A 19,308-nucleotide genomic window follows, 5' to 3' on the forward strand; every position below is an offset into this window, starting at 1 on the left:
ACCTGCCATCTACCCTTCCTCCCCCCTTTACCAAGTTTGAGATATCTGCCCACCTGCTGAAATTCTTCTCAAAAGCCACCTTCACCATAAGCATAGAATCATTGGATTTAGAGCTTGGTTGGGGTTATAGAAGTCATCTAACCCAACAACCTTATTTTATGGAAGGGGAAACTGAGGCCCAGAGAGATTCAATGATTTGCCCAAGGTCACTCAATTTAATTCAATAGTATTTAATAAGTAATGTCTTCTAAAAGAAAAACTAATATCTGTAACTAATCATACAATCATTTTTATATTTGTATTTAGAACACAGTCAGGCACTGGGGATACCAAGACAAGAGTGAAAACTAGCCCTTGCCTTGGAGGAACTGCCATTCTACTTGGTGGGGGGGGGGGGGGGGGGAACTCAAAGCATCCAGAGAAGTAAATGCAAAGTACATTAAGGAGAAGAGCACTAAAGGGGAAGGGGGTAAAACAGGAAAATTTTCATGTAGCAGATGGCAACTAGAGTTAGCCTTGAAGACATCTAAAGAGACATGGTGAAGGAGAGTTTTCTGGGCATATGGGAGATCTGCTTTAAAAAAAAAAAATAAAAGCCTAGAGGTGGGATATGGGGATATGCATAGGGAAAGCTGATATGTGGGGGACTGATATGCAGAACAGATGAGGTTGGCCAGGAAAAATAAGTTAGAAAATGGCAACAGAGATGTTATCACTAGTCTCTTAGTAGAGTCAGTATTGGCGCCCAAGATCTCTGCCCAATTTCAGCATTTTCTCTCCAACTGCCCCACTTCACCTCCTCTCTGTCTCTGTCTCTCTCTCTTTCTCTCTCTGTATCTCTCTCTTTGTCTTTCTGTCTGTCTCTGTTTCTCTGTCTGTCTCTCTCCGTCTCTTTCTCTCACACTCTCTTCATCCTTCCTCCTATCCCTCTTTCCTCTGAATTTTTAAAGTATGTTATTCAGACTTTTGTGCCCTGGAAATATTACATTTCTATTATACTCATATATTCAATTAAAGTATAAACTCTTTGAGGGTAGGACTTAACTTCTAACAATATCATTTCTCTATTCTCTGCCACTCTACAGTTCAATACAGGGGTTATAAAAGGCATAGCTAAGGATGCAGTGAGTTAATTAGAAGAGAGAATGCCAGTGTTGGAAAGAAATAGCAAGCATTTATTAAACGCATACTATGTGACAGGTACTAAGCACTTTACAAATAGTTTCTCATTTGATCCTCACAATATCTCTGCATCTCTGTTATCTCCACTTTACCCTTAAGGAAACTGAGGCAAATAGAGGTTATATGACTTACCCAATTGTCACATAGCTACTAAATTTCTGTGCCTGAGCTTTCTTGTGAACTCAGGTCTCCCTGACACCAGGCTCAACAATCAACACATTATATCTCAAAGAATATCTTATCCAAACCCTTTATTTTACAAATGGGAAAAACTGAAGCCCAGAGAAAGAAAGACATTCATCCAAGGTCATATAGAGAGTTAGAGGCAAAACCAAGATTAAAAAACTCAGGTTTCTTGATCCTCCAACTAATGTCTTTTCCACTACACAACTACCTCAATGACTGATTTAATTCTTGGCTAAAGGACTCATCAAGAATATGGAGTCACAGGGGCAGCTAGATGGAGCAGTGGATAGAGCACTGGTCTTGGAGTCAGGAGTACCTGGGTTCAAATCTGACCTCAGACACCTAATAATTACCTAGCTGTGTGGCCTTGGGCAAGCCACTTAACCCCACTGCCTTGAAAAATCTAAAAAAAAAAAAGAAAAGAATTGATGAGCTTAATGACTTTAGAAAATCATGTAAAGACTTGCACAGAATAATGGAAAGCAAATTGAGAAGAACCAAGAAAATGTTGTAATGGCCATATTGTTTGGGGTGGCTAGGTGGTGTAGTGGATAAAGCACCGGCCCTGGAGTCAGGAGTACCTGGGTTCAAATCTGGTTTGCCTTGCAAAAACGGAAGGAAGGAAGGAAGGAAGGAAGGAAGGAAGGAAGGAAGGAAGGAAGGAAGGAAGGAAGGAAGGAAGGAAGGAAGGTAAGGAAAGAAGGAAGGAAGAAAGAAAGAAAGAAAGGAAGAAAGAAAGAAGGAAAGAAGGAAAGAAGGAAAGAAGGAAAGAAGGAAAGAAAGAAAATGGAGTCACAGGACCTGGGTATGAATCTCAGTTCTCTTAACTAGTAACTGTGTGACCTTGAACAAGTCATTTCCTCCTCTGCAAAATAGGGTCAGTTGGACAAGGTAATCCTGAAAGTCTCTTACCCAAACACCCTCTTTCCTCTGAATCCAAAGATCCCAACCTCCAGCCCCGTTTAACATTCTTTCTCCTTGTCATAAAGCCCTTCTGTTCTATTCAGACAGCAGCATGTAATCAGATTCTGACACCTGATCTATTACTTCCACACAGCTGGAAAGCTTCCAGGTCCCTTCAGGTTAAGCAGTTGCGCTTGGTGTTCATTGTCTCATCCTGACGGACGATCAATGAACAAATTATATTGCAAGTGGGAAGACTTATTTTGGAAGCATCTTTGCTTCTCTAACCACCCAAAGGAAAAAAATTACAATTCAGAAGAAAGGCAGAAATGAGTGTTCTCTCTGGGGAAAGGGCCAAGATTCTCCCTGCTTCTGATCATCTCTGGAAAGGACCCTGGAAACTGGGATCAGAGGAAAGATATTTGAAAGAAATCAATCAACTACAATTTACTGAACAACTACTATGCTTAATATGTACCTATATTATGCTAAATGTTAGAAATATAGAGCAAGGCAAAAGAGGGGGAGAAAGGAAGAGAAGGGGAAAGGATAGGGAGACAAGAGGAGAAAGATGGAGAGAAGGAGGAAGGGAGGGGAGGAAAAAGGGAGGGGGAAAGAAAGAGGTAAAGAAGGGGTATGGGGGAGACAGAGAGGAGAGAAAGAGAGGAGGAGAAAAGAGAGCTAGGAAGAGAGAAAAAAACTATTCAGGGAACTCACAGTCTAATGGGATAGACAACATATGCCCAATTATGTACAACAAGATATATAAAAAATCTTCAGAAGGGAGGCACAAAGACACAAAGGTATTGTACAGTAGGTTTGACTTGAGCTGAAACTTGAAGGCAGAGAGAGGAGGGTGGGACTTCCAGGTCTGGGAAGACCAGGCAGTAAAAACGTAGAGTGGAATGGCAGGAAGAACCTAAAGGCCAGTGGCAATGAATCACAGAGTACATGGAGGAGGTAAGGAATATGAAGACTAGAAAGGTAGGAAGGATCCAGGGGGTTGAGAGCTTTAAAAACTTTACTACTTGATTATGGAATTAAGAAATTCCACATGGGAAGACTGGAGTTTATTAAGGGAGAGACAGATATGAAGAAAAGTGAGGCAAAGAATGGTTAAATGACTTACCCAGAATCTCCTAGCCTGTGTCTGATATAGGATTTGAATTCATGTTTTTCCAACTCCAGCCCCAGCACACTATCCTATCACCCAGATGCTTGATTCATTGACAATACTTTATTAAGTGCCTAGCATGCTACAGCCACTGTTCCAAGTTTTATAATATTTTTTGTCCTTCATTTTCAAAGACATCAGGGGAAGTGATTCCATGACAAGTGCAGGAATTGGATTTGAGCAAAGGGGTGCTTTGCTAAGTCACCAGTCTCACTTTCTCCCCAAGAGTCTTTAGGGTCCATTGGCCAGATATGAATCAGGACTACTGGATGTGGCCCTGAATGTGAGGCAGAGTTAAGTGATTTGCCCAAGGTCACAAAGCTAACAAGAATCAAGCGTCTGAGGCTAGAGACCTCCTGACTCTAAAGTCAGTACTCTCCTCTGTGCCACCCAGCTGCCCTCTAGGTTTTGGAGGTACAAAGAAAAAAAGTGAAAAAACTCCTGCCCTCAAGAAACATACATTCTCCTAGGGATAGTATTTATACTAAATGATGTCATAAAGGCTAGAAAGACATTACCTCCACTGGGGGGTGAGAGGGGATCACTAAGGTGGATCTCATCCTGGGCTGCCAACAAAGGCAGATAAAATTTTCCAAGTGGAAAGTCATTCCTTTAGCTATCTTAAATTAGTGAGCATCAGAGTTGGAAATAAGACTCACTCTGTATTGTCTAAATCATGCATTAATGAGCCAGGGAGGTCATATTGTCTGCAAGTAAATCAAATTGTCTGCATTGAAGGACTTTGTAAACATACACTTGTATATTTATGCATGAGCATGTGCTCATACACACATACATACATACATACATACAGTTGGTCCTTGGAGAAATTATTACTTTTAGAATCCCAAATATCCTTCAAAACTCAGACTAACTCCTTCTCTCACCCCTAGCTGCCAGTACCCTTCCTATTTAAATTGCCTCATACTTATTTTGTACATATAAATCTTTGTACAAAATGTACATTCAAAATGCATGTTCTTTATTTCATAAAAACAAAAAAAATATCTGAAATAAGTACTCATATTTTGGGAAAATATTTTTGTTTGCTGTTTTACCACTATTCTTGTAAAAAATTTCCATCTCCACAGTGACAAGATATGTAGGTATGCATATATGAACATTTATATGAATATCTATGTACACATACATAAACATATAAATACAAGTAATGCTATTTCAGAGTCACCAAGGAGATAAAAATATTTTTTCCCAAAATTCCACCATGGAATTTTTTCATCATGGAACTAAGGGCATTGAAAATCCTTTATAAGAATTTTGAGAAAGAAAGGAAAAGGAAACAAGGTCAAGAGATGGATAGTTGGTTATCTGCCAACTTTACATCTAATATTGTCATTCTTCTTCTTATCCCAACATAGACTATGAAAGTTCCTCTTTAGAGTTACCACTTCTAAAGGAGTAGGCAGGATCAATGTAGTATCAAGGGAAGTTACAGATTGAAGGATGCTTGAAGGGAGATATACTCCATCTTTACCTCCTTAAATAAGACCTGGGAAAGTCATTTCCCTTTAACTGACCTAGACCTTTATATTCATTCTACCCCACTTCACATGAAGGAAGTAGAGAATGAGCAAGGAAAACTTCTCTTGCTCCAATAGCCAGAAGTACCTTCTATGGTGGCTGTAATATAGAACCAAATATACCAGCCAGTCTTTTACACTCCACTCCCTTATTTCTATTATGTTTCCTTAGATTGTCCTCTATATAAAAGAAATTAGCAGATGGGATATCTGTTTTGTGTTTTTTGAAAGTCACAGTTTTTGAGAATGAAAAACTAAGCAGTTCTGGTTAAAAGCAGAATACCCTTTCCTGAGGATGGAATTCAGAAGCTGTAGAGGATACAAAAAGAGGGAAAAGGCAGTCCCTGTCCTCAAGGAACTTTCAATCTAATAACACATATGAAACTTGGTCCCTCTGTAAACCACAAGTGGGAAACTTTCCTTAACTAATCTAGTTGTGGGGGAGGCAAACCCTCTATTTTGTTTTTTTTTTTGCAAAGCAGGGTTGCTGCTTGGAATCATTTTTTCCCCCCTCCATTTCTACTGCTTGCTTTTGCTAGTGATTTAAACAGACCAATTTATGGTCCCTGAATTAGGTTTTCTTTTCTGCTGAAGCTGATTGAAAAGAGTGGCTTTCTTTGTACTTTTCAATGAGATATTTCTTTGATGCCTTTGGGGGGGGGGTTGTTGTTTCATTTTTCCCTACTTTGGCTATTCTCCCTCCAAAAAAAAAGAAAGAAATTTCTACTCTAGAAATTACATTTCATTTTGCTATTGATTTTTCCATAGAGCTTCTAGAATGCAAGTTTCTTGAAGGAAAGAACCATTTTACTTTCATCTTTGTATTCTTATTGCCTAGCACAGTTTCTGGACTACAGTAGGCACTTACAACTTCAGTTATCTAATGGGGGAAGACAACAGTGAATCAACTAAGTGCATACAAGATATACATACAGTAAATTACAGATGTCTGAGAGCGAGAGCAAGAGCGAGATAGAGAGAGAGAGAGAGAGAGAGAGAGAGAGAGAGAGAGAGAGAGAGAGAGAGAGATGAGGAGGGGTGTCAAGGAAAAGACCTTTTTCAGAAGATAGAATTTGAACTGAGTCTTAAGGGAAGTCAAGATTTGTAGAATGCTATCAGTCAACCAAAATACTGGGACACAAAGACAAAAGACAATCCCTGCTCTCAAGGAGCTTACAATGTAATGAAGGAGACTACAGACAAGTTATACATATGATAAGCAGAGAATGATTAACAGAAAGAGGGCACTAGAATTAAGAAAGATTAGAAAAGGTTTCCTGTAGAAATCTGAAGATGGGATTTCATTCTGAACATGAAGGATGAGGAAGGATAGAGTTCTAGACCAGAAGGACAATCCATGAAAATTATATGAGTTAGTTAGGATATGGATCACATTGATGGAAAAGCAAGGAAACCACTGGATTTTAATGGAGAGGATTAAAGAAAAATATGAAATGACCATGTTGTGATTGTATTTTATTTTTTAGGTTTTTTCAAGGCAAATGGGGTTAAGTGGCTTGCCCAAGGCCACACAGTTAGGCAATTATTAAGTGTCTGAGGTCGGATTTGAACTTAGGTACTCCTGACTCCAGGGCTGGTGCTCTATTCACTGTACCACCTAGCCGCCCCTATGTTGTGATTTCAAAAGACAAACAAAGGATGATCCTGGACATAATAGGGAACCACTAGAGTTTATGGGGGTGATAGAGCAAGACCCACACTTTTAGAAAAATTAATTTAACACCTGAGTGGAGGTTGGACTACAATGGGGAGAGTCTTGTAGCATGCAGACCAAGCAGTAGGCAATTGCAATAGTCCAGGTATGAGGTGATGAGTGGTAAAAAAGAAAAATCAATAAACTGTGGCAACAAATTGGATTTGGGGGAAGAGGAGATTGAGAAAGTGAAGAGCTGAGAATACCTAGGTTTCCAGACTGGGTTACACCAGAAGACTGGTAGTGCCCTCAACAGTAACAGAGAAGCTAAGGGGGGGGGGGGAGATTTTGAAGGGGAAAATAATGATTCCAGTTTTGGACATGTTGAGTTTAAGATATCTGTAAAATATTCAGTTTGAGACATCTAATTGTTGGCAATGTGAGACTGGAAGTCAGCAGAAATATACAGTTATATAAGTAGATTTAAGAATCATCAGCATGGAGATGTTCCTTAAATCCATGAGAGCTGATAAAATCACCAAGTGAAATGGTATTAGACAGAGAAGAGAGACTTGGATGACATCTATAATTAGTAGGTGTGATATGGATAAAAATCTAGTAAAGGAGACTGAGAAGCTATAATCAGAAAGAAAAGAAAAGTGGAAAAAAGCAGTGTCAGAAAAACCCAGAGAGAAGAAAGTATCAAGAACTTCAACAATGAAAAAAGCTACAAAGACATTAAGGTCACTGAGGGTTGAGAAAAGAGCATTAAATTTCTAAAAATGTAAAGAGTTGAGAGGTAGAATTATCTGTTCCGGCCAATACTACTAGAGCACAAAGTATACGGAAATATAAGAAGCCTATAAAGTTAGGAGGAATCAGGTTGCTTTAAAACCAATCTTTAAAAGTCAAGCATATGGTTTTATATTTTATCCTTTAGATAGGTACTAGGGAATTATTGATGCTTATTGAATAGGGGAGTAGTGCAGCCAGACCTACACTTTTAAGAACATCACTTTGGCAGTTAAGTGAAGTATAGGAGAGACTTGAGTCAGGGAAACTAACCAGAAGACTACTGCAATAGTCCCAGTGTTAAAGGGATGAGGCCCTGAACCAGCATGGTGATAGTGTCAGAGATAAGAAAGAGCTGAATACAAAAGATTTTATGAAGTTAGAAACAAAGGGCCTTGGCAAAACTTAGATATGTAAGCTAAGTAAAGAAGGAGGTTGGAATGACTTCTAAATTGCAAGCCTAGGTTTCTGGATTGAGAGGACAATAGTTCCCTTGATTAGACTTGGGAAAAATAGCTAGGTGGGGCAGATAAGGAGTTCAGTTTGGGAGATGATGAGTTTAAGATGTCAATGGAATATCTAGTTCACATTGCCCAACATTGGAGAATCAAATCTGAACTTTAAGAAAGAGGTTAGGGTTGTGTAAATAGAATTGAGAAATGATCTTTGAGCTTTGGCATTGAAACATTGGAAACTGATAAGGCCAGGTGAGATAATATAGCTTGAGAAGAGAGTCAAGGACAGAGGCTTGTATGTAGGACACCCAATTAGTGGATGTGACCTGGAGAAGATTCACCAAAAGAAACTGAGAAAAGTAGTCAGTCTGGTAGAAGAAGAAACCAAAGAGAAGAGTACCTATAAGAAGAAGGTGACCTAGTATCAAAGGCTACAGAGGGGACAAGAAGGATAAGAATTGAGAAAAAGCCTTTCAATTGGGCGATTAATAGATCATTGGTTTAACTTTTGAGACAGCAATTTTAATAAGGTTGGAACCCAGACTGCCAAGGGTTTAGAAAAGAATGAGGGGACAAAAATTAGCCAGTTTTCTCAAAAAATTAGTCATGGAAGGGAAGAGGAGATAATGGACAAAAGCTATCAGGAATGATGAAGGTTTTTTGAGAATCAGAAAGACATGGATGTTTGAGTAGGCAGCAGGGAAGCTGCCAGTGGCAAGAAATTGAAGATTGGTAAGATAGTAGGGTGTTAAAAGGATATTCTACTAGATAGAATAGATTAAGGGAGCACATAGGAGGGGTTTACCTTAGCAAAGAAAAGGGTTACCTTCTCTTTCACAATGGAGATAAGAGGCAGAAGACATCCAAGTGATAAGATGAAGAAGAGGAAGGGAGAAAAAGGAGTTTTCGGTTAGAGCCCTCTATTTTTTTATTAGTGAAGTATGAAACCAAGTCTTTAGCTGAGAGTGTGGAGGGAAGTTTGAATAAAGATGAAAAAGCTAAGAAAAGCCACTGTGGTAAGTGGAATAGTGAATCAATAAGAAAGCTATAAAAGGACTGCCATGTGTCCTAGCTAATATTTCTCATGCAGGAGGGGTATATTTACCCTATCCCATCTCTTTTTATTTAGGCTGGAGTCCCCTCTCTAATATGAACCTATGTACCCTGAAAGCAGCTTATCCAGAATGTACAGAGAATGTAATGGAATCTGGGGCATAAAATACTACCCATTTTCCAACTAGAACAAATACAGTGGATTTTATGGAATGTGATCCTGGATCCTATTAAACATGAACTGTATGGGTAGAGGAGGGGTAGCTCATTCTGGTTTTTAATTCTAAAGTCTGAGATCTACCTCCACTCAAATGTTTAACAGTTCTATGCTCCTCTTCTTAGGTCCTCACCATTGAGACCATCCTATGCATTATGTGAAATTACCTTTCTGGTCCTTATAAGAAAATGTGAAGAGATCTACAATTAATCTCGAAACTCTACGGTGAGGTTTTTTAGATAACAGCTTTTCTCCATAGAATTGGTTCAATTGATATTGGCCATTTGTCAAAAGCACATGGTGGGGAGGGAGGGAGGAGAACCTTGCATCTTGACCTGTAATGGATCCCTTCTACCTTTAGCTTCATTAATCAGTTCTGCTGTCTTTCTTGCTTACCTTCACTCGGTTGAGGTGAGAGAGGTGCAATATTCTTTATTTTACATTGCTACTTCTAGCTCCTCCCCTAACTTCATCACTATGTAACCTTTTCTTTGATGTTCATGTTATTCATATCTACCATATAATCAAAATATTCATAACTGTTTTCTACAGAGCTTCAGATTATTCCCCTTCCTTCTATAATGAGTTCAAGCCCTGGTTCATAATTTTTCCTCCTCTTCAACTCCTGCCTTCATAGTAGGGAACTATACATATTGACTCTCCCTCAAAAATCTGATTCACTTAGTTCCTCAACCCACTCATTTCCCATGACCTACTGTTTCTCAGTTCTACCACAAGCACACAAAAATGATCTTTCCATCACCCACATTTATTTCATCTCCATCTTCAAGAATTCTGAAATTCCCTTATCCAATAATCTACTTGATTTTCTTCTCTCCCTTTGTCTTCCCTTACAAAACCCTATTCTTTGTACCCACAATGACCTCCAATACCTTGACCCTTCAATTCTTTCCCAAGATATCTACCCTACACTAGTCATTCTCTTCTCTTCTCCTCCTCTTGATACTTTGGTGAACCAATTACCTCTACACTCCCATCTTGAATCCCTCACCCAATTATCATATCAATGAGTATATCCTGCCAAGCCTCAGTCTTGAATCATTCCTACTATTCATCACCTTCATTCCTACATATAAGCCACTGAATGAAAGTGGAGAAAATCATGCATTATTCTGATTGGATCCACTACAAATTTATGTTACCCAATCTCAACTGAGCCCTCACTGCTGCTAGGCAATTTTACTATGCCTCCCTTATCACTCACTATCCTGCTATCTGGAGTGACTCTTCTAAACTTTTTTTGCCTCCTCAAACTTCCCATGACTCCTCTCATGTTCTCAACAAAGAACCTTACTTCATTTTTAATAGGAAAAAATAAGTCCATTGCCGTGAACACCCTCTCCCATCTCCTCATCTTTCAGATGTCTTTTACCACTACCTCCTCCTTTATTTCTGTCTCATATGATGAAATGGCCTTACTCCTTACCAAGACTAACCCTTCTGTTTCCTCAAGCAACCCATTCCATCCAATCTTCTCCAACAGCTTGCCTTCTCTATTATTCCCTCTCTTTCACTTTTTTAATCTCTCCCTATTTATAAGCTCATTCCCTACTGCCTACAAACATTCCCATGTCTTCTCCATTATCATTCTATATCTCTTTTGCCCTTTGTAGCCAAACTCAAAAAGACTATCTATAACAGATGCCTCCACTATCCCTTCTCTCACTCTCTTCTTAATCCCTTACAATTCAGCTTCTGGTCTCATTATTTCCTAAAATTGCTCTATTCAAAGTTACTAACGATCTTAGCTGCCATTCCAGTGGTTTTTTCCTCAATCCTCTTTCTCCTCAACCTCCCTTTGACACTATTGATCACTCTCTCCTCCTCAATACTCTCTTCTTTCTAGGACTTACTCTCTCCAGGTTTTCCTCCTATTTAACTGATAATTTCTCAATCTTCTTTTTTGGATCTTCAATCAACTCTCACCTTCTAACCCTAGGTGGGCCCTCAGGGTTTTACCTTGAGACCTCTCGCTGGAGGCCATAAAAAGCAATATAAGGACACATACCTTGATTGTAAAGCATGGGAGATATTGGCACAGAACCACTCAGCATGGTGGCCCCTCATCAGAAAGGGGTACTGTGCTCTATGAGCAAGGCAGAATTGAAGCAGGTCATATGAACTATTTGTGCATGACCTGTGAGCATTCCAAGCTCATATTGGTCTGATCAGCCATAGTCAGACACACTGTAACTCATCTGTAACATCATGATATCATTTTGGTTTTCTTCAGTAACCACAGACAAAAACTATCCAACCAAACAACCAACCTTGAGCTCTCTTCACACCTATTTGACTTAATGATCTCATCAGCTCCCATGGATTTAATTAGTTTCTCTATTCTGGAGATTCTCATATCTACCTATCCTGCCCTAACCTTTCTACTGACCTCTAATCTTAAATCTCCAACTTTCTTTCAGACATCTCAGACTAGATGTCTAGTAAACCTCGTAAACTCAGCCATATCCAAAATTGAACTCATCTTTTCCCCTAAACTCCATCCTACCCTCACTTTCTCATTATTGCAGAGAGCAACACCATCCTTTCAGTCCCTCAGACTCACAACCTAGTAGTCTTCCTCAGCTTCTCACAATCCCTCACCCCATCTTGATGTCACTTTTATAACATCATTTGAATGTGCCCCATTCTCTTCTTTGACACTGTCACCCCTCTTATGTAGGTCCTTTTTATTCATGGCTGGACTACTACAATAACCTGCTGGTAGGTCTGCCTGCCTCATGTTTTTTCCCACTCCAGTTCCTCCTTCTTTGACCACTAAAGTGATTTTCTTAAAGTTCAAGTCTGATCACGTCACCCCTATAATCAGTAAAATCCAATGACTCTCTATTGCCTCTAGTATTATATACAAAATCCTTTCTGTGGTATTCAAAACCATTTATAATCTAGCCCCCTCCTCCCTTTCCAGTCTTCTTACACCTTACTAAATAGCTTGTATCCTTTGAACTAGTGACACTGGTTGTTTCATGAACAAGACTCTTCATCCCTCTGCTCCAGGCATTTTCTCTATCCCGGATGCTTAGAAAGTGTTCCCTATTTATTTCCTAGAATGTTTTTCCTGTTCGTTTCATTTACTGACTTCCTTGGCTTCTTTTAAGTCCCAACTAAAATCCCATCTTCTACCCTCCTAAGTCTAATGTCTTCCTTCCATTAATTATTTCCTATATAGCTTTTTCAAGTATATTTGTTTCTTGTTCCCTCCATTAGATAGTAAGCTCCTTGAGGTTAGGGATTGTCTTTGACCTTTTTTTTTATCCTCAATGCTTAACACATAATAGGTACTTAAATATTTATTGTTCTATTGATTGCTTTGAATGAATTACTTTCTCTAGTCTTTGTCATCTCTAGCAAATGTTCCTTTGCAGGAGATACTAATGTTAATATTTGTATACCTATTTTTTGACCATTGAAGGACACCAGGTATGGATTTGGTAAGTGATTCTGAGTCTGTGCCAAAGTGACAAATGGGATTTGAGCAAAACATATTTGAGGGCTTGTGATTGCCAGGACAAGAAAGAGGACCCTTGGCAGAAAAGGGTGAAATCACAGAATGCTGGAGTTCAGTAACATCATAAGGATCATCTCATTTAGTACCCTAATTTCAGAGAGGTGGAAACTGAGGCCAGAGGGGGAAGGCACATGACTACTAAAATCCATCTTCTTTTCAAGTTCCAGAGACTTTCCTTTAAAGATTGATATAAATAAAAGAATCCAATTTCTATTTCTCCCTCTACTCATTTTTGTCTCCTTCTCCCTTGATTTCTTCTCTTTTCTTTTTCCCCGTCCTCCAACTGTTTTTCTCTCCCATTTCCCAGGGGATTGAGTTCTGAATGTCATTTGCATGAAGCCACTCCATAGGGACAAAGGGAACATGTCTTGATGCCTCAGTCCAGGACTTTGAAAAATGAGCCATCTATGTGGGAAAACAAATTGGGAACAGCCATAATGCAATTTCACTGTGAGCATTCAATATTTGCATGAGATAATGAAAGCCATCCAGGGTCTAAGCAGATAAATTCCATTCAAAAACAAGTGAAATGAAAAGCCAGACACAGATTGGGCAATGGACCTGCCTGCACACTGGTCACAATAGGGGAAAACAAAGCTTGCTTCCCCTCCACTGCAGTGAACAAGGAGTCAACAAATAAAAGTTGAATCTATAGGAGACAATTGGAATGACCCTAGCACTAAGCCAGTCCAACCCCTTCATTTTACAGAAGAACAGACAAAAGGCCAGAGAAGGAAATGATTTTTCCCAGTGTCACTAGGCAGACCATTCTGATGGGGGGAAAGCAACCACTTAAAGTCCTAAGTGTTGCTTGTTCTTTCAAATCCCACTCCCAGTATATCAGAACCAAGATGCTCTGATGGGCACCAACTCCTCTGACTCCAGACCTGATACTCATTCTGTTCCACCCTGTTGCTTCCTTTGTTTATGGCCACACACAACTGAGAAAACACTTATTCTAAAATTTTAAAAAAAGAAACCACATATTCTTTGGGCAAGCTTTTAAATAGTCCTTTGAGCACAAGCAGTGTTCTCAATTATGTAGCCATCTGAATTGGGCATTACACAGGCTCAAGCAGATGTTCCCTGATCTGGTGATTTTCACTGGGCAGACATCAAATATTTCAAAAATAAGCATCAGTTTGTTTTTTGTTGGGTGTAGGGGGGTGAGGTGGAGGGTATGTCATTCTTCTAATATAGCCAAAACCTCAAGGTCATCTTCAAGTTCAAAGGTGCTTTTCACATCAAGGTAATTCATTTCTGGAAAGATGGAAAAAACAACCTTGGACATGGTCAAGACATGGGTTCCAACCCTAGGTCTTTAATTTCTGATTCCTAGTTTTCTAACCTATAAAACCCATTCCAGGTCTGATATTACATGTTCTAAAATCTCTCACAGCTCAAAATCTAAGGTCTCCCCTTGCTCTAACAATCTATTTCTTTTTTTTTCCCTTAGGTCCCTTCTACTTTGGACATTCCATAAGTCTTGGATTTTGAATTCCCCTATCAGGGTTAACACTATTACCAATCATTCATGCCAAAGTGTGAATGATTCTTTCCTGAAGTCAGAGAAATCATGAGGATACTGATCACTTGGGGAAGGGGAAGAGAGAATGAAAGAAATTCTTTATGAGGTTAAGGCCACTAAGGGTCACCAAGGAAGACTGCCTCTCTCACAATTTGATCATGGTCTCTCCCTGCCCTTCACAATACCAATGTTTAACTGCTAGAGGCAAGACTAGAGCCAGTATCCTGTTAATTTAGGCTCAACATTGGGATGAAATAAAGCATTTACAAGTCATTGAGAGATTGATTAAAAATTGGGTGTACTTTGATCTAAACCACCACCACCCTCAGAATACATGGGTATTTGGCATCTCTGGATGTGGAGCCATCTCATCTCCATGTTGAAATGCAGTTGACTGGATACAGTGACTACCAGGGTATCTCTCAATAAGATACCCAATAAGATGGGAGGAAATTGAGACCATATGAGTGGGACCTTTATGCCCTTAGGTAACCAGAAAGCTGCATCAAAGGAGCACAGTCCAATGAGCTTCAAGGGATCTTTTAAGGAAAATTAATTCTTATTAAAGGAAAATGGAATTCCATCACCCCAAGGATGGAAAAATGAAACTCAGTTTCATTAAAATGTAGGTACCATCTAAATGCAAGTTTCCAGGTTCAGTGTTGTATTTACAAAGATGAAGAATGACGATCCTGTCTAATAGGGATTGACAAATAGAGAGGAAGCAAGTTTGAAACAAGGTAGACTAGAAAGGGACATAAGAGAGATTCAGACCAAGCTTTATGAGAAATCTTGGTAGAAATATTACTTTCAGTTAGGCTGACTTTGGGAGGAGAGAACAATTTCAAGAGGTAAAATAGAGAGAGAATATATTTCAAAGGGGAGAAGAAGGAGAGGTGGAGCTCATTCCGTTGTCCAGGAGCAGGACTTGAAGTGAGGATGGAAAAAACAGTGGGATGGATTCTTCTCTGCATTCTAGCTAAAATCTAAATGATTTTTGAGATCCTAAGGGGAAGAAGAAATGAGAGCATATACATTTAAGAAGAGGAAAATAAGTCTATAAGAAACCATGAATGATGGTACTCTAGAGAAGCATAGAAAAAACTACAGGAGCTGATGCTGAGCAAAGGGAGCAGAACAAAGAGAACATTGTACATATCAACAACATTGTGAGTTGATCAACCTTAATGGATGCAGCTCCTCTCAGCAGTTCAGAGAGCTAGGACAACCCTGGGGGACTTGCTATGGACCATGCTATCCACATCCAATAAAGAAAAACAAAACAAAACAACAACAAGAAAACTACAGAATCTGAATGAACACTATGTTCACTTTTTAGAAATTTCTTATATTTTCCTCCCTATCTCATGGTTTTCTTTCTTTTCCCTTAGTCCTAATTCCTGACTAATATGTAAACATGTTAAACACAGTATTCACCAGATTACTCACCACTAAGGGGAGGAGAATGGGAAAAGAAGGTGGAAGGAAATTATGTAATTTATAAATATGTATATGCATGTGGATGAATGTTGAAACACTTCCATAACATGTAATTGAAAAAAAAAAAGAGGAACATAAGGAAAGGATTCTATGAGGTTGTTTATACCTGGGAGTCAGGAGAAGCAGAATTATGGTTGCTCCATATAAGAATCAGGATGTTACCTCTCCTATCCTATCCCCTCTCTTTTCATTCAAACTAAGCATGAGTCAAGTCAACCACATGTCCAGCACTGGATAAAGGCCACCTCCAGAAGCAGTCAAAACAGAATGATAAAGCTGACAGGACATTGGATTTTTATCTCACTTTTGCCACTTAACAACTATTATGACCTTGGGTCGGTTGTCTCACATTAGTAAGCCTCAGTTTCTTCATCTCTAAAATGGGAATAATCCCTTCACTGTCTACCTGACTGGGCTATGGAGGGAACACATTCCATAAACCTTGAAAGGATATAGAAAAGCAAATTAAGTATATGATACTCTCCTTCACACCAGTCCTGTGAAGTGTATAGGGTATGGATGAATCACATTCAACTGATAACCATGACTCAGATGAAGAGGGTACCTTGCCCAGCTTCACTAAGGCAATAAGGAATAATATCCAGTGGGGCAACTAGGTAGTACAGTGGATATAGCACCAGCTATAAGGTGGACCTGACTGCAAATCCAGCCTCAGACATTTAATAATTACATAGTTATGTGAGCAAGTCACTTAACCCCATTGTCTTGCAAAAAAAAAAGAAAGAATATCCTTACAACCTGAGGGACCTTTGACAATTATACTTATTATACTTCAGATACTCTATCAATAAAATAAAAGAATTTAATTTTTATGACTCCTTCCAGTTCTAAAATTTCTATCTACTCCTTTGATGCTGGCTGGCTTTGTCCATGTAGAAAACACTTCTGCCCTTCCCCAGGGATCATAGCCCAAAGGCTGACATGTAGGGCTAGCTGTTCTTGTAGGACCCCCATTCCCAATGAAGGCTCCTGAATGGGGTCCTCTAAAGGGTTAAGTGTTCATTAAATAGGAGAGGGAACATTGAACACTACATGGCTAAGAAAGAAAATTCAATTCAAAAGCTCCTTGGTGAAATGTTAATGCATCCTTAGCAAGCATTTCCAGTCTGCCCTCCCCCTGAGTGGGGAGGGGAATGAGCCTTCTCTTGGAAGGGGCAGAAAAATAAAAAGCCTTCTCAGCACTGATTTTTTCCCTGTTTGAAGTTTTTAACAGCTGCTCCTTCTCCTTGACAGGCTTTGGAATTAGTGATGGCGACTGGCAGAATATAGTTCTAAAAAGAAAAAATATTTTTCATCTCTTGGGGCCTTCTTGTCAGAGGGAAATGCTAACCATTTAGATGCAAAGCACAAAACCCTTCCTGCCTCATGCCCCTGTGCTCCATTGACTGGGGCTTTACACTGGTGGAGTTGGGGTCCTAGTGCAATAGCTGAACTAGGAATCAAATCCCAGGTCCAGTCACAGTTCTGGCCCACCCTGGCTAAGTGTACTCTTCAGCAAAAGGAAACTAATCATCCTTACACCACCCACCCACTTCACAGGGTTACTATGAGAAATGAGGGAGAAAAGCACTTTATAACCCCAAAGCACTACAGAAAAGTCTATTATCATTCTTCTTATTATTATTCCCAGCCCCCAATCTCCCCCTGGCACCTGAAGGCATTTATTGACCTTCATTATCATCCTTTCCTCCAGCCCCTTCCCATCTTCATCCCCACTCAATGGATTTGACTGATAATATTCCAATTTTCTCTTCCCTCCCCTCCCCCACCCCCCACCCTTGTCTATCTGCAACTGGGGAGGCATCAAAGTTTCTCCCTAGAATAAAAAATTTAAAGCTATAAGAGATAGGGTTAAGTAGACAACCCCTTCATTTTACAGCTAAGAATAAGCCCCCCTCCCCCAAAGTGTAATAGTTTGCCCAGGGTTACACAGGTGGTAGTAAATATAAAAGTGAGATTCTACCCTACCCCCCCAATTCCAAATCCTGCAGTTTTTGTTATGATGGGATTTTAGGCATCAGTGAATGGGGAGATATTTTTTTAACCTCCATAGAGTTCATGAAATCATAGCACACACACAGTTACCTACTTTACCTACAAAGAGAAGGTGAATCCTTATAGTCAATGTCTCCTTTCTCCCCTCCTTCCAAGCCAACATAAAGCCTTTTCTCCCTGTCAGACCTCAGGTTTGGTCACTAATGTGAAACAGAAGACCACTTGCTTGGAATAGTTTTTAAAGAAGCTAATGCCAGAAATGGATTCAGTAACTATCACTTGTATGAAAGCTAGGCTATTGTCTAATTTCTTTCAATCCAATAAATATTTAAGCATCGTCTACATGGAAGACATACAGTTCTATGGCTACCAAGATCACTATAATCAGTCTTGCTCTCAAGAAATATATGATCTAATACATGGAAGGGAGATGAGGGGAAGAAGTACACAAATAACCACTCCAAAGGAATTAGATAAATACCAAAAATTAAGTACAAAAAAAAGAATTCCAGAGAAATTGGGTAGAAAAATTGGAAGAAGGAAAAGGGGTAGCATGATGATATGAAAAGACTGAAGGTCAGTAGAACAAGGTTCAAAACTAAATCACTGGACCAGAATACCTATGAGGGTTATGCTAGCTTGAAATCTATGATGCTATGAATCTAGAAATTCATGTTCATCTGGGCACAACAAGGAAGGCTTTGTGGAAGGGTCAGTAGTTGTGTCAGGCCTTGAAGAAAGGGAGGGTTTTCAATAAAATAAATAAAGACAGTAGGAAAGGTGGGTGAATCGATTCCAGATCCCAAATGTTACAGAAGTGATTTAAAACTCCTTATTTTGCAGATAAGGAAACTGAGGCCTAGAATGGTGAAGTGTGTGATGAAACCAAAACTCAAAAATATATCTTTTGACCCAACATTTGTGATGAATAAAAGCTACCTTAATTTTGAAAGAAAAAGAGGGGAGAGTCTTCAAAACATAAAATATGAATTTGATTTCAATGCTTGGCAAAACTCTGAAAGAAATTATTAAAGGAACAGTTGGAGGATATTGAAGAAAAAGCTAGCATGGTTTTATAAAAAAAACAGACCTAACAGATTAACTTCATTTCCTTTTATAATATGATTATTACTTAGAGAGATAAGAGGATTTTAGACATTGTATACCTATAATTCAGTAAAAGATGTGACAAAGTGTCTCATGTTACTCATGGACAAGATAAAGAGATATGGGAAAGATAATTATATATTTAGGTTGACTGGGAATTGTTGAATGATTGAACCCCCAAATTAGCCATTAATGGATCAATATCACCCAGAGAGCTCTCTGTTGGAGTGTCCCAGAAATCTGTCCTTGGCCCTATAATGCTCAGCATTTTTATCAATAAGTTGTATGAAGGCATGTTTACCAAATTTTCTGATGACACAAAGGTGAAAGCATTAAGCTAGCATGTAAGTCAACAGGAACAAGATTCAAAAAAGATCTGGGCAGGCTATAACAATGGTACAAATCTAATAAAATGATATTAAAAAAGATACCCCAAATCGGTGTTTAAAAAAA

General features: G+C 39.1%; 1 long non-coding RNA gene across 4 annotated transcripts in view; it reads right to left on the bottom strand.

Annotated features, from left to right (window-relative positions):
- LOC141515793 (uncharacterized) overlaps positions 1-19,308 on the bottom strand; it is a 160,196-nt gene that overhangs the window by 72,531 nt on the left and 68,357 nt on the right. Inside the window, exon 1 of one of the 4 annotated variants that reach the window (XR_012476544.1) lies at positions 3,401-3,512. The exons of 1 other annotated variant lie outside the window; for it this stretch is intronic. This is a non-coding gene — a long non-coding RNA (uncharacterized LOC141515793). Of the gene's footprint in view, positions 1-53; positions 216-2,280; positions 2,320-3,400; positions 3,513-19,308 lie in introns of those variants that run through there. 2 more of the 4 variants (XR_012476536.1, XR_012476542.1) reach the window with 2 other exon arrangements.

The sequence above is a fragment of the Macrotis lagotis genome, chromosome 1 (assembly GCF_037893015.1).
Source record: "Macrotis lagotis isolate mMagLag1 chromosome 1, bilby.v1.9.chrom.fasta, whole genome shotgun sequence".
NCBI classification, from domain to species: Eukaryota; Metazoa; Chordata; class Mammalia; order Peramelemorphia; family Peramelidae; genus Macrotis; species Macrotis lagotis.